We start from the raw sequence: 12,220 nt of genomic DNA on the forward strand, positions 1-12,220 counted from the left end.
TGTTGTGTCAGCTCTATAGCAAGGTATCTATACACATTCAATAGATATATTGTTAATTCAAAGTGGGAAAACACACTGTCAATACATACAAAAGACTCCTCCACAAATTAATTTGGCAATGTTATAATGCAAAACTATTTTATAGCCAAGGAGGTAAAGATCTCAAACAGGCATGCACATCTGATCTCACTTAAAGCTTGCCATTTGTGTTTGTTTATCCGTTCACAACCCCCACCTCCTATGATTCTTATGTAATAGAAAATTTAGCAAAAAAGTTTATTCTTTTTTCTTTCTCCTTTATTAAATCCACTTAATTAAAAAAAAATCACTATTACTTATGTATACCAAAAGGTTATAAACATACTCATTATCTAGAAAAACATTTTTCAAAATTTATCTAAACTGAGAGTAATACTTAAATTACTCTCAAAAACTCATTTAGAGCCATCCCACAACTCCAAAGAAGCTATGCATTTAAAGAATTGTAAACCATTGGCAGCCTTGCTTTACTAAAAGTCAGACCACAGAATATGTTCTGTATGAATTGATAAATAGACAGAAGAGCATATTCTCTGATAACTGCAAACAGCTTTCTATTCCCAGTAATAAAAAATTGCTGATAGTATATGGGTTTAACAATGCTGAACAGTTATTGATGCAATTTTTAAACCCAAGCCAATGTTGTCCTCTCCTATTCCTGTATATAACCATGAGGCTACCAGCAAAACACAAATGCATAATAGCACATATCTGAATAATTCCCAGACCGCTCATAGGCTTGGATTTATCAAAATGCACTAAATATCGCATGCAATAGGAAAAGGGGTGTATTTTATGGTAATAAGCAGTTTATCATAATTTGCACTAATACATATGCAAAGCACTATGTTCAATAACTGGTGTATTTCCTACATACAACCACTGTGGGGGGGGGGGGGGGGGGGGGGGGGACTATGTTTAGTAGTTTTAAGCTCCTGGAGAGCAAACCAAGCTATGGGGATGGGAAGCGAGAGAGAAGCCATAATGCTCTCCACTAGACAGGTATTTATATCTCTATGGGAGGCCCACCTAGTCACTAGAGATAAGGTTTAGGTATTAGTGTAGGGGTTAGGGGTCACTTTGACATTCAAAGTGAGATGTACAAACAGAACAGTGCTCTCTTGTGAAGATTTGATGACCTTCGGAGTGAGGAAACTCACCCAAAGATGAGATTTGTGCAATGTTCTCTCAACCTAGCTTGATGGGCTCTCAAGCTAGGTTGAGAGAACATTGCACAAATCTCATCTTTGGGTGAGTTTCCTCACTCCGAAGGTCATCAAATCTTCACAAGAGAGCACTGTTCTGTTCGTACGTCTCACTTTGAATGTCAAAGTGGCCCCTAAACCTTACACTAATACCTAAACCTTACACTAATACCTAAACCTCACCTTGAGTGACTAGGTGGGCCTCCCATAGAGATATAAATATCTATCTAGTGTGAGGGCATTATGGCTTCTCTCTCTCTCTCTCTCTCTCTTCCTTCTTTCCCCCTTAGCTTGGCTTTTTCTCCAGGAGCTTAAAACAGCATGGGTGAAAAATATTACAACTGCGATAAAGCCCTATCGCAAATGAAAAAGGTGTAGCTAAAGCTGTGCGATATGGCTTCGCAAAACTGAGCCCAGCCCACTTAGCCAAAATTCCCACCCCAATATCCTCCCCTTTTTCTCATTTGCATCGCACCAAACGTTATGGTGCTTTTGCATGCGTTAATGGCGTTTTTTGCATGCACTTTGATAAATGACCCCCTTAGTTTGAATTGCCCAGGGTGAAATAACTGATTAAAAAAAAAGCTGGCGGCCATCGTTTCGCTTTCTGCTGCATCAGGGGTGCAAAACTTGGCAATATTGCTATTTCAAAGTGGGCAAACACACTGTCATCCAGTAAAGTCCCTTATTATAAATCTAGGTCATATTTATTTATTTATTTATTTAAAAATGTTTGTATACTTCTTTTACAGCATTTGTTGATCAAAACGACTGTTGCATGACAACAGAGGTGTCCAGGAGAGGTGGAGTGTTGATAATACTCACTGTGTAATATGCCAAGCCGCATATTTTATGCTCAGAGCAACCTGGAAAAGTGTACAGAAAATACTGCTTTTCTGTACACTCTCCGACTTAATATCCTAGCAATATTAAGTTGGAAGAACCAGAAATTAAAATGTTTTTTTAAAAAAATCTGCCGCCAGTCAGTGGTTAGAAAAACGGGCGCTCATTTTTACTGTCATCCATTTTCCTAACCCATGGCTGTCAGCAGGTTCGGAAACTGATGCCAGTAAAATAGAGCGCGGTTGTCGGGACCCACTGACAGTCACTTCTACGCTAATAAGGAGGTGCTAGGGACACACTATTGTCTCTAGCACCTCCTTATTAGTGCAACCCCTCATTTAAATAAAGAATTACATGCCCGAGAGAGGTGGCTGGGCGCGCGACAGGAGAGCGGGCGCTCAACACGGAGCGCCTGCTCTCCCGCAATTTTAACTGTATCGGCCTAATTGTTTGGTGAGAGGTGATATATCATCACAATGTACGTGAGTAACTGTATAGTATTGCTATGCTGTGTCTGGTCTAAAAACAAAATGACCTGAGCATAGCAATACTACTTATTGCCATGACTGTGAAGACATAGGTACATCACCTCTAGCCAAGCATTACTACTGGGTGTTGCATAATCTTTGCCTCCCCCCCCCCCCTAGAGCTCCACTGGATTATCCCATTAATATAATTCTGGTACCATTTTGTAGGCCATTCAGTTTGGAATTTATCAGTACCTTCCACATTACTTAGATTTATTATTTATGGCCAGAAAATACGATAGCGCAAAACAGCATCAGATTGACCGAATTAAGTGTATTGTATTTTGTGAGGCTCGTGATGATGGAGCAAATATTATTACTAAAAAGTGGATTGCTGAAAAATTAGGTCAAAGTGAAAGTTGGGTTCAGAGGTTATGGGGCAAGACTGCTGATGAGTTGTTTTATGGAATTCGATGATGGTCGACTGCTAAAATTGTCTCAAGAAAGCCCAAAAAACTGTTGAAAATTCCAGCAACAAGCAGAAAAAAAGCTGCTTGTTTGAAAGCCGTTTTGCAAGCTAATGGTGGGCACACCAACTATTAATTATATGTTGTTTAATTCTGTTTTGAATGCTGATTAAAATGGTGAATTGCATGTTTCTATCAGATTTCTGTTTGCTGCAATAGGGAAGGCATAGGTTATGCAATACGTGGTGTATCAGTCTTACTTAATAACACTTCTAAAGGCATATGGAGGTTACCTTGTTATGGGATTATTTCTGGCTTTTGATGAACTCAGAACTCCACACAGACAGAATGTATATACACATACAGAAAACTGATTCTGGGCCTGTTAACTTAATTTACACATGTGCAGGTACAGAACTGTTCCAGGCATCTGATCCTCCACCTAATTACTGCTTGCATATACCCCACCTTTTGCATAATTACTTTCTGTTTGCAAATCCCCCAAATAATTGTTGCAGAATTTAATAGACCTCTTTGCTAATGTTTGCAGCTGAAGGGAGGTGTCTCTCACATATGCAGATGCTGTTGATTAGGACTGTCCCAACCAAGTAAGAAAAAGCAGTTTGCTCATTTCCACCTTATGCATCTGCTAGTGTTAGACTTCTGATAGGATTTCTTATAGAGTAAAAGCAGGCAAAGCTGAAAATGATTAGAACATTACATACTTCAATTTCCAGAAATGCTATAGTTACATAATGTTAGGTTCCATATTAGGAGTTACCACCCAATAAAGAGATCTAGGCGTCATAGTGGATAACAAATTGAAATCGTTGGTTCAGTGTGCTGCCGCAGTCAAAAAAGCAAACAGAATGTTGGGAAATATTAGAAAGGGAATAGTGAATAAAAAGGAAAATGTCATAATGCCTCTGTATCGCTCCATGGTGAGACCACACCTTGAATACTGTGTACAATTCTGGTCGCCGCATCTCAAAAAAGATATAATTGCGATGGAGAAGGTACAAAGAAGGGTGACCAAAATGATAAAGGGGATGGAACTGCTCCCCTATGAGGAAAGACTAAAGAGGTTAGGACTTTTCAACTTGGAGAAGAGATGGATGAGGAGGGATGTGATAAAGGTATTTAAAATCATGAGAGGTCTAGAAGGGGTAAATGTGAATCGGTTATTTACTCTTTCAGATAATAGAAGGACTAGGGGGTACTCCATGAAGTTAGCATGTGGCACATTTAAAACTAATCGGAGAAAGTTCTTTTTCACTCAACGCACAATTAAACTCTGGAATTTGTTGCCAAGGGATGTGGTTAGTGCAGTTAGTGTAGCTGTGTTTAAAAAAGGATTGGATAAGTTCTTGGAGGAGAAGTCTATTACCTGCTATTAATTAAGCTGACTTAGAAAATAACTACTGCTATTATTAGCAAAAGTAATATGGGATAGAATTACCATAGTTTTTGGGAACTTGCCAGGTTCTTGTGGCGTGGATTGGCCCCTGTTGGAAACAGGATGCTGGGCTTGATGGACCCTTGGTCTGACCCAGTATGGCATGTTCTTATGTTCTTATGGATTGGGTTCATCATCTAACAGGAATGTAAGTTTTGCTATTTTTATTGTATATTTAAATGCTTTTCAAGTAGTGATTATTATTGTTTTTTTGCAATCAACTCTCCAGTGTTTATTACTCTGATGAATTATTATTTTGTTACTTAGAAATTGCTCAAGCAAACCTACCATTAACTACCTGAACCACAATATTTGTAATGTTTGGATTAGCCTCAAATTGAAAGACCCTGGGTACATTTTTTACATGCGTGGGCCGTCCGCACCCCCTTTCCCCTCTTATCCCAAAATAACGTATGGTCAAAATCCTTGTGAGGCTACAAATACCAGGTGCAGACTTTTGTGGGTGGAATGGGCCCCAGCTTTATTGATCTATTAGCCATTAAGCAAACTGGAACTTGTATATGAGATGCACGAGCCAATAATTATATACAAGTAATAGTCCTGGGAACCGCCCCGACCCAACGGCGTCGCCATTAGGGTCAGGCTTCCGCGCACAGAGGCACGAGTCCCTGGTATTAACGTTGAGATCACTGATGCATGGGCCGCCCCCATCCCCTTTCCCCTCTTATCCCAAAATATGACATATGGTAAAAATTCTTGTCAGGCTACAAATACCAGGCACAGACCTTTGTGGGTGGAAGAGGCTACAGCTTTAAGAACATAAGAACATAAGAAAATGCCATACTGGGTCAGACCAAGGGTCCATCAAGCCCAGCATCCTGTTTCCAACAGTGGCCAATCCAGGCCACAAGAACCTGGCAAGTACCCAAAAACTAAGTCTATTCCATGTAACCATTGCTAATGGCAGTGGCTATTCTCTAAGTGAACTTAATAGCAGGTAATGGACTTCTCCTCCAAGAACTTATCCAATCCTTTTTTAAACACAGCTATACTAACTGCACGAACCACATTCTCTGGCAACAAATTCCAGAGTTTAATTGTGCGTTGAGTAAAAAAGAACTTTCTCCGATTAGTTTTAAATGTGCCCCATGCTAACTTCATGCTAGCTTTATTGATCTATTAGCCATTAACCAAACTGGAACTTGTATATGAGATGCATGAGCCAATAATTGTATATAAGTAATAGTCCTGGGTACCGCTCGCCGTGTCTCCTCGCAAGGCATCCCCCTCCTCCAGCCCCCCCCCACCTTGCTCTTGCTAGCAAGGGGGCCCATGCCAAAGACCTACAAAATCTGGCCCTGGCTCATGCACCTGCCACCAGCATGAGGTAGTAGCACTTGCCTCATTCCCCCCCAACAGCTGCGGCCTCTTCAACCAAATATATATTCAATGGCTTCCTGAATGGAATTGTTGAAAAGGTCATTGCCAATGTTGGATAAGTGTATTTGATCGGGCTTGTATAGTCCCTTGCACGTGACCTCGGCCCACTATTGGCTTAAGTGCCATCCCCCTAACCTGGTGGCCCACTGCCCGACTTGCCTATTCACTTTTTTGCAACCTCTTTTCCATAACTTATCTCGCCATTGTAGTCTATGTATGATGTCTGACCAGACAAGGCACAAGTTGGGGAACCTGGCAACCAGTTCGCTCCAATCGTGCTTTATTTGTCTTATAAGTTGTATGCATGACATAGTTCTGAGGTTGTTGCCACCGAGATGAATAATGACCGTGTCCGGGTTGGCCAGGGTATCCTTCTTGTGCTGCATTATCGGGACTAGCTGTTCCCAGGCCATCCCTTTGTGACCCATCCATATGATGTGAACATGTTTCGCAGCTAAGCCCAGGTGGACCTCATAGGAGCGAGACGCACCTGCCTGGATGCCCAATGAACAAAGGAGTGTCCGATAATCCAGACAAACCTTTGCTGTTGCAGTGTCTCTGAAAAAGAGGTCGATAATCGAGGTTATGTTTTTACTCGGCGCTTGGTCTGATATAGATGTAAAGGCGTCTGACTTCCATCTTCCAATTTTTTGTATGGTGTCTATACTTAGACCTGCTTGAGCTGCGCTGGTGTGTACCAAGTTCCTTAGAATTCAGCCCTATTTTATTGATTGCCAATTTGAGAACGGCTGAAAACTGATATTTGGTGAGTGAGGTATGACCGCCAGGTATGTCTTCAAATTTTAAATGGGGCATGTCATCAAGGTGTTATGGTTATGAGGTGTTGGAGTGGATTCTTGGGTACTGCAGCGATGGCCACTCCCATGGGGAGGAGCCCCATGAGGAACCGCAGTACTAGGCTAGACTCTATACACGCAGACACAGAGAAGTTGTATTTATTGTAGGGATGTGCAGAGAGACGCCATATGTTGCATTCGTGATTCGGATTCATCAGGGAGCAGATACATTGCATTCGGCCGTATGGCGCCCCGATGCGTTAATACGGCGATTTCTATTCGTGTCCCAGCTAAAATTAAAATTAACTACAACCCCCCACCCTCCTGACCCCTCCAAGACTTACCAAAACTCCCTGGTGGTCCAGCGGGGAGTCCGGGAACCATCCCCTGCACTCTCACACCCTCGGTGCTGGTTTCATCATGGCGCCGATAGCCTTTGTCACAGGGGCTACTGGTGCCATTGGTCAGCCCCTGTCATATGGTCATCGGCGCCATCTTGTGCTCCTACCATGTGACAGAGGCTGACCAATGGCACCGGTAGCCCCTGTGACATAGTATGGGCAAAGGCTATCAGCGCCATTTTGAGTACTGACATCGGACGGCCGGAGTGCAGGAGGTCGCTCCGGGACCCCCGTTGGACTCCCAGGGACTTTTGGCCAGCTTGGGGGGGGGGCTTCCTGACCCCCACAAGACTTGCCAAAAGTCCAGCGGGGGTCCGGGAGCGACCTCCTGCACAGGGTACCTGTGACATAGTGAGGGCAAAGGCGATCGGCGCCATTTTGAGTACTGGCATTGGACGGCCGGCGTGCAGGAGGTCGCTCCCGGACCCCCGCTGGCAGAGTGGAGTATGATTATTAGTTAAAGTTTATGTTTGAATTATGGATGAATCTTTTCTGCTTTTTAGCAGTGTGGGATATGAATATTCAACTACTCCTCTTTTCTTCTTAAAGATATGTATAAGGACTATTGGAAAAGCTTATCATAAACTATAATAGAATTTTTATTAAGTGACATTCTAAGGAATAATGTGCTGTTCACTAAAGCCCTAGAGTGCCTACTAAACTGGATACAGAAGACATTAGAGTGTATACTAAAATTACCATGTATGTGCATGCTAATTAAAAAATGCAGATGCTAATTAGGATTTAGGAGGTATACCAGCTGTTAAATTTTTAGTATGCTATTTCTAGAATTTACTGCAGAATATTTATGAAAAAGGCTAAGCTATTACAGCAGGAAATGTGGGGGATTTGTTGTTTGCTGGTAGTCATTTGGGGATGAGGTGGTATCGTGGTTTGTGTGAAAAAGGATGACATTGGTGATTGTGGTAGTTTATTATTCATTTTAGAAGCACTTTGGCCTTGTCACCAATAGTTTGGGTCATAGTTATATAGAACAATAATTAGAGATCTGCAGGCCAAAGATTTTCGTTTGGTTTGGGTTTTTTTGCAGTGGAGATTTTCAATTATTTTCTCTGGTTTTTTTGCTTTTTGTTTCCTTTCATTTTGTTTTCATATTTGGGAACCTGTTCCTGTAGGTCCATAGTTAAGCACAGAAAAAGCAGTTGTGCACAATTTCTGATGTGTGTGCACAAAAAGTTGAATTTTAAAAGCCTGACGCTTGCCAAAACTGGGAGATATGTGATTATGTTGGGCCAGTGCTCAATGAACAGATTTTAAAAGCCACTTGGATATGCACGTATCTCCCACTGCATGCACAAATGGATTTCACATTGAAACCAGTGCGTAAATACTTACGCGCACAAATGCACACTGATGTCCCATGCCACGCAAGTTTACCTCTGGTATGAATGGCATGTAATGTTGCAGTTGGACACTGCTGGAGAGATAGTGGACCCTTGGGCCGGCCTACCTAGGGAGACAGGGTAGGCCGGGGGGCGGAGCCACAAGCAGGAGGTGTTCACCCAGGAACCAGGGACCCTCCGGGAGGAGCCCGGAGGGCACCGGGTCCGCGAGACTCGGAATAGAGACAGAAAGTCCAGGGGCTGGGATAGGCTTGACCGGGACCAGAGCAAGCAAGAAGGATAGGAAGTCCAAGGTACCCGGAAGGCAGGGGACCGGCTGTACAGGTCCGGGAGCCGGCTGAAGGCAGGGCAGCGGGCGGCTGCGGAGTCTGTAGCTAACCGGAGGCTGAAGCAGGCTGTAGGCTGTAGCGGAATCGGTAGCAAACCGGATGCTGAAGCAGGCTGTAGGCTGAAGCGGAGTCGGTAGCAAACCGGATGCTGAAGCTGGCTGCAGGCTGAAGCGGAGTCAAAGGCAAACCGGAGTCGGGGCAGGCAGCAGGCAGAAGCGGAGTCAGAGGCAAACCGGAGTCGGAGGCAGGCAGCAGGCAGAAGCGGAGTCAGAGGCAAACCGAGTCGGAGGCAGGCAGCAGGCAGAAGCGGAGTCTGGCAAACTGGAGTCGGAAGCAGGCAGCAGGCAGAAGCGGAGTCAAAGGCAAACCAGAGTCGGAGGCAGGCAGCAGGCAGAAGCGGAGTCAGAGGCAAACCGGAGTCGGAAGCAGGTAACGAGGAGACCACCAGGAACGCAACTAAGAACAACTATGGAGTTGTGAACCTCGTTGCAAGGCGATGAGAGAGAGTTTGAGCGCCGGTTATATTGGGACTTGGGCGTGATGTCAGCAGCACGGGCGGGGCCAGGCTTCCGGGAGCTGAGCGTTCAAGACGGACGTCCTCGCGCGCACGCGAGACTGAAGGGAAGCAGGCACGTAATGGTGGCCGCCACGTGGAGTGAGAGAAGCCCCCGGGGTCCGGAGCGGGCGGAATGCGGTGATCCCTGAAGAGGAGGTGGGCGGGCTTGGGCCCTAACCGGAGGGAAGCGGTAGAGACCACAACATGTAAGTCTTAAAACAAACAAAAAAAACCCAGATCATCAGGTTTTTAAAGACTTGGGATAACGGGAAGAAGGGAGGCTATTTAACTAGAGATATTAGGAAGCCCTATCCCTTATTTGGGCGAACTGGAAATGAACTGGGAAAACTGGTAATAGCATCAGCATGCACGTCTATTAAAATCCCCTCACTTACACAGTTGAAGCAGCATTTATTTGCATGGGCGCACATCCATTTAAGATTCTGCGCGCATGAGCATGCCGTCAGCCTAATTTATAACATGCATGCATATAAGCACATATATCATAAATGAATGCACACACATGTGCACCTGCATGCATGTTTAAAAGTTACCGTTATAATGCATATGCACACACAAACTTCCAAAGATAAATGCAAACATTTTCATTTTTTTTTTTTTTGGAGGCACTGCTGATTCGATTTGTTCCATTTAGATCAAACTATTAATCTGCATTTTTTATTCTGGAAAATGCATTAGTTTTATATGAATGCACAACCCTACTATTCTGCATGAATGCTAAATTGCCTTAGTATACTTACTATGATTTAGTGCAACGACCCCCACCTATTTACTACAATGATCATAAAACAAGATGGTCAGAAACTGAGTCAATTCATCAAACACTAATCTGTATTTCATAGGACAGGTGGATATAAAGTCAGCTCATACTTACTGGCACTCTAATAATAGTAGCAGCTGTATATTGAAATTCTTTATCCCATAATCAATATCAGTTCTGTGACATGGAGAAATGGTGAAGGGTTCTTCAGATGCTATGTTATATCATCCTTATGGCTTGGTACTCTGGCCTGGATTCACTATTCTCGCAGAATCCAGGTCAATAGTGAATCGCGCAGTATCGGGGGGGGCGGGGGAGGCTAAGCGGGGGATGGGCCTGCAAAAGCCGACAGCGATCGCACCACCGCGGTGCTATCACTGCCGGCTTTCGCACACATTAGCGCCACCGTGAAAGGAGGTGCTATTGGGCGCGCTACTGATGGCGATAAGGATTCTTACCTTTCACCGTCAGCGAAGTCATTGCGGTGTCCACCCTGACACCGTCCCGACTCCTCCCCTTCCGGTGCGGACTCCGCCCCGATCTAGGTATCGCTCGCTAAAAAGGACTTTTCACGTGCGATCCCTTTAGAAAATGACCCCCTAAGTTGCTATGGTCAACATGTGACCTTTTCTAATTGCCTGACTGATTCCAGAGATGATAGCTGCAAGCCCTACACCCCAGATTGACAAAGGACAAAAGACGCTATTCTGTCTCCAGCTGGAGCTCTGCAAGCTGAACTGGGACCCAACGGATGTAAATCCTCTCTGCCTTTATAAATACTTTCCTGTCTATTTTCTTCTTTGATCTTAGATTATACTAAATATTTTGTGCATATAATTTGTCTGATTGTCTAATTTGTTTTGTAATTACATTTGTTTTTGAGACCAAAACTGGCAAGAGCTAGGCCTTGTCTCCAGAATGTAGACTTTAGGTGGACCATCAAGATGGTAGAATCCTTTGTGGCTGGGAGACTACACTGGTGCATAATGCATTAACAGAGAGTCTATGTATTTTTTTCTGCTACATGAAATGTTTTCATGGCTGGATGAGGTTGTCTGCAAGTATAAAATCAAATGCTGTTTGTATTGCACACTTATATGACAGTATGATTGATTGTTATGTCTGTTTCATATAGGTGAGTTTGGACAAATTATCAAATGCTTATATGTTGAGAGAGTTAGTAGTAAGGTGCTTTACACTAGAATAGCCAACTGTTTTACACCCTAGAACAGCCGCTGGCACTTTTTTATGCCATTAAATTTTAGGCTCTATTACTGAAAGAAAGCAAATTTTAAGTGGTGAACAAACTGATGCTCTGTAAGGCACAAGTGTCACAGTACAAATAGAAGTCAAAGCACCTCAAAAGATGTATCAGAATGAGTGAAAACTAAGAAAATTCACCAGCATGAAAACATGCTGCCAGCAGTTCTAGGGTGTAAGACAAGTGGAATAAAAACTGCAAGGGGTGGGAGAATAAAATTTTCAGTAATCAAAGATCATCATTATAAAGATGACCCCTTCAATCATGAACACTGATTGTGCAAGCATTTAAAATCTTTACTGTTGCTTGATGATGTTCACAATCTTCCAATGAATATATTCACCTAAAGCTAACTAGCTACATGTAGCCAGATGACTAAAAAAGCCTAACCAGCTATGGGTCTCATTTACTAAGCATTTTTCCCATAGACACAAAATGGGAGAAAAGCCTTAGTAAATTAGGCCCTATGTTTGAATATCACCAGTTAAATTTTTCAGTTTTCCCACCATAGTTGGCTGGACAACTTCCTACTAGCTGAAAACTAGATGGCATGCAATATCCTCTAGTGTCATTTTCTAAGACTGCTGGGGAAAATATGCAAATAAACCTTCCAGTTTTCTGCAGCTGGAAACAACGTGGGGTCTGTGGACATTGAAGCCTAGATAGCTCACAGTGTCTGGAGAGCTCTGCTGGGGCTGCTGGGAGAAGTATGCAGATCATCCTTTCAGTCCTCTGCTGCAGACAGAGAGAGAGATACCATTTCCTCCTATGTGCATTATTTATATAGAAGCCAATATTCAACAAGCCATTTAGTTGAGAAGTTCTCTGGCTAATGATAGCCGAATAACTTGTT

The sequence above is a fragment of the Rhinatrema bivittatum genome, chromosome 1 (genome assembly GCF_901001135.1).
Source record: "Rhinatrema bivittatum chromosome 1, aRhiBiv1.1, whole genome shotgun sequence".
NCBI lineage: Eukaryota > Metazoa > Chordata > Amphibia > Gymnophiona > Rhinatrematidae > Rhinatrema > Rhinatrema bivittatum.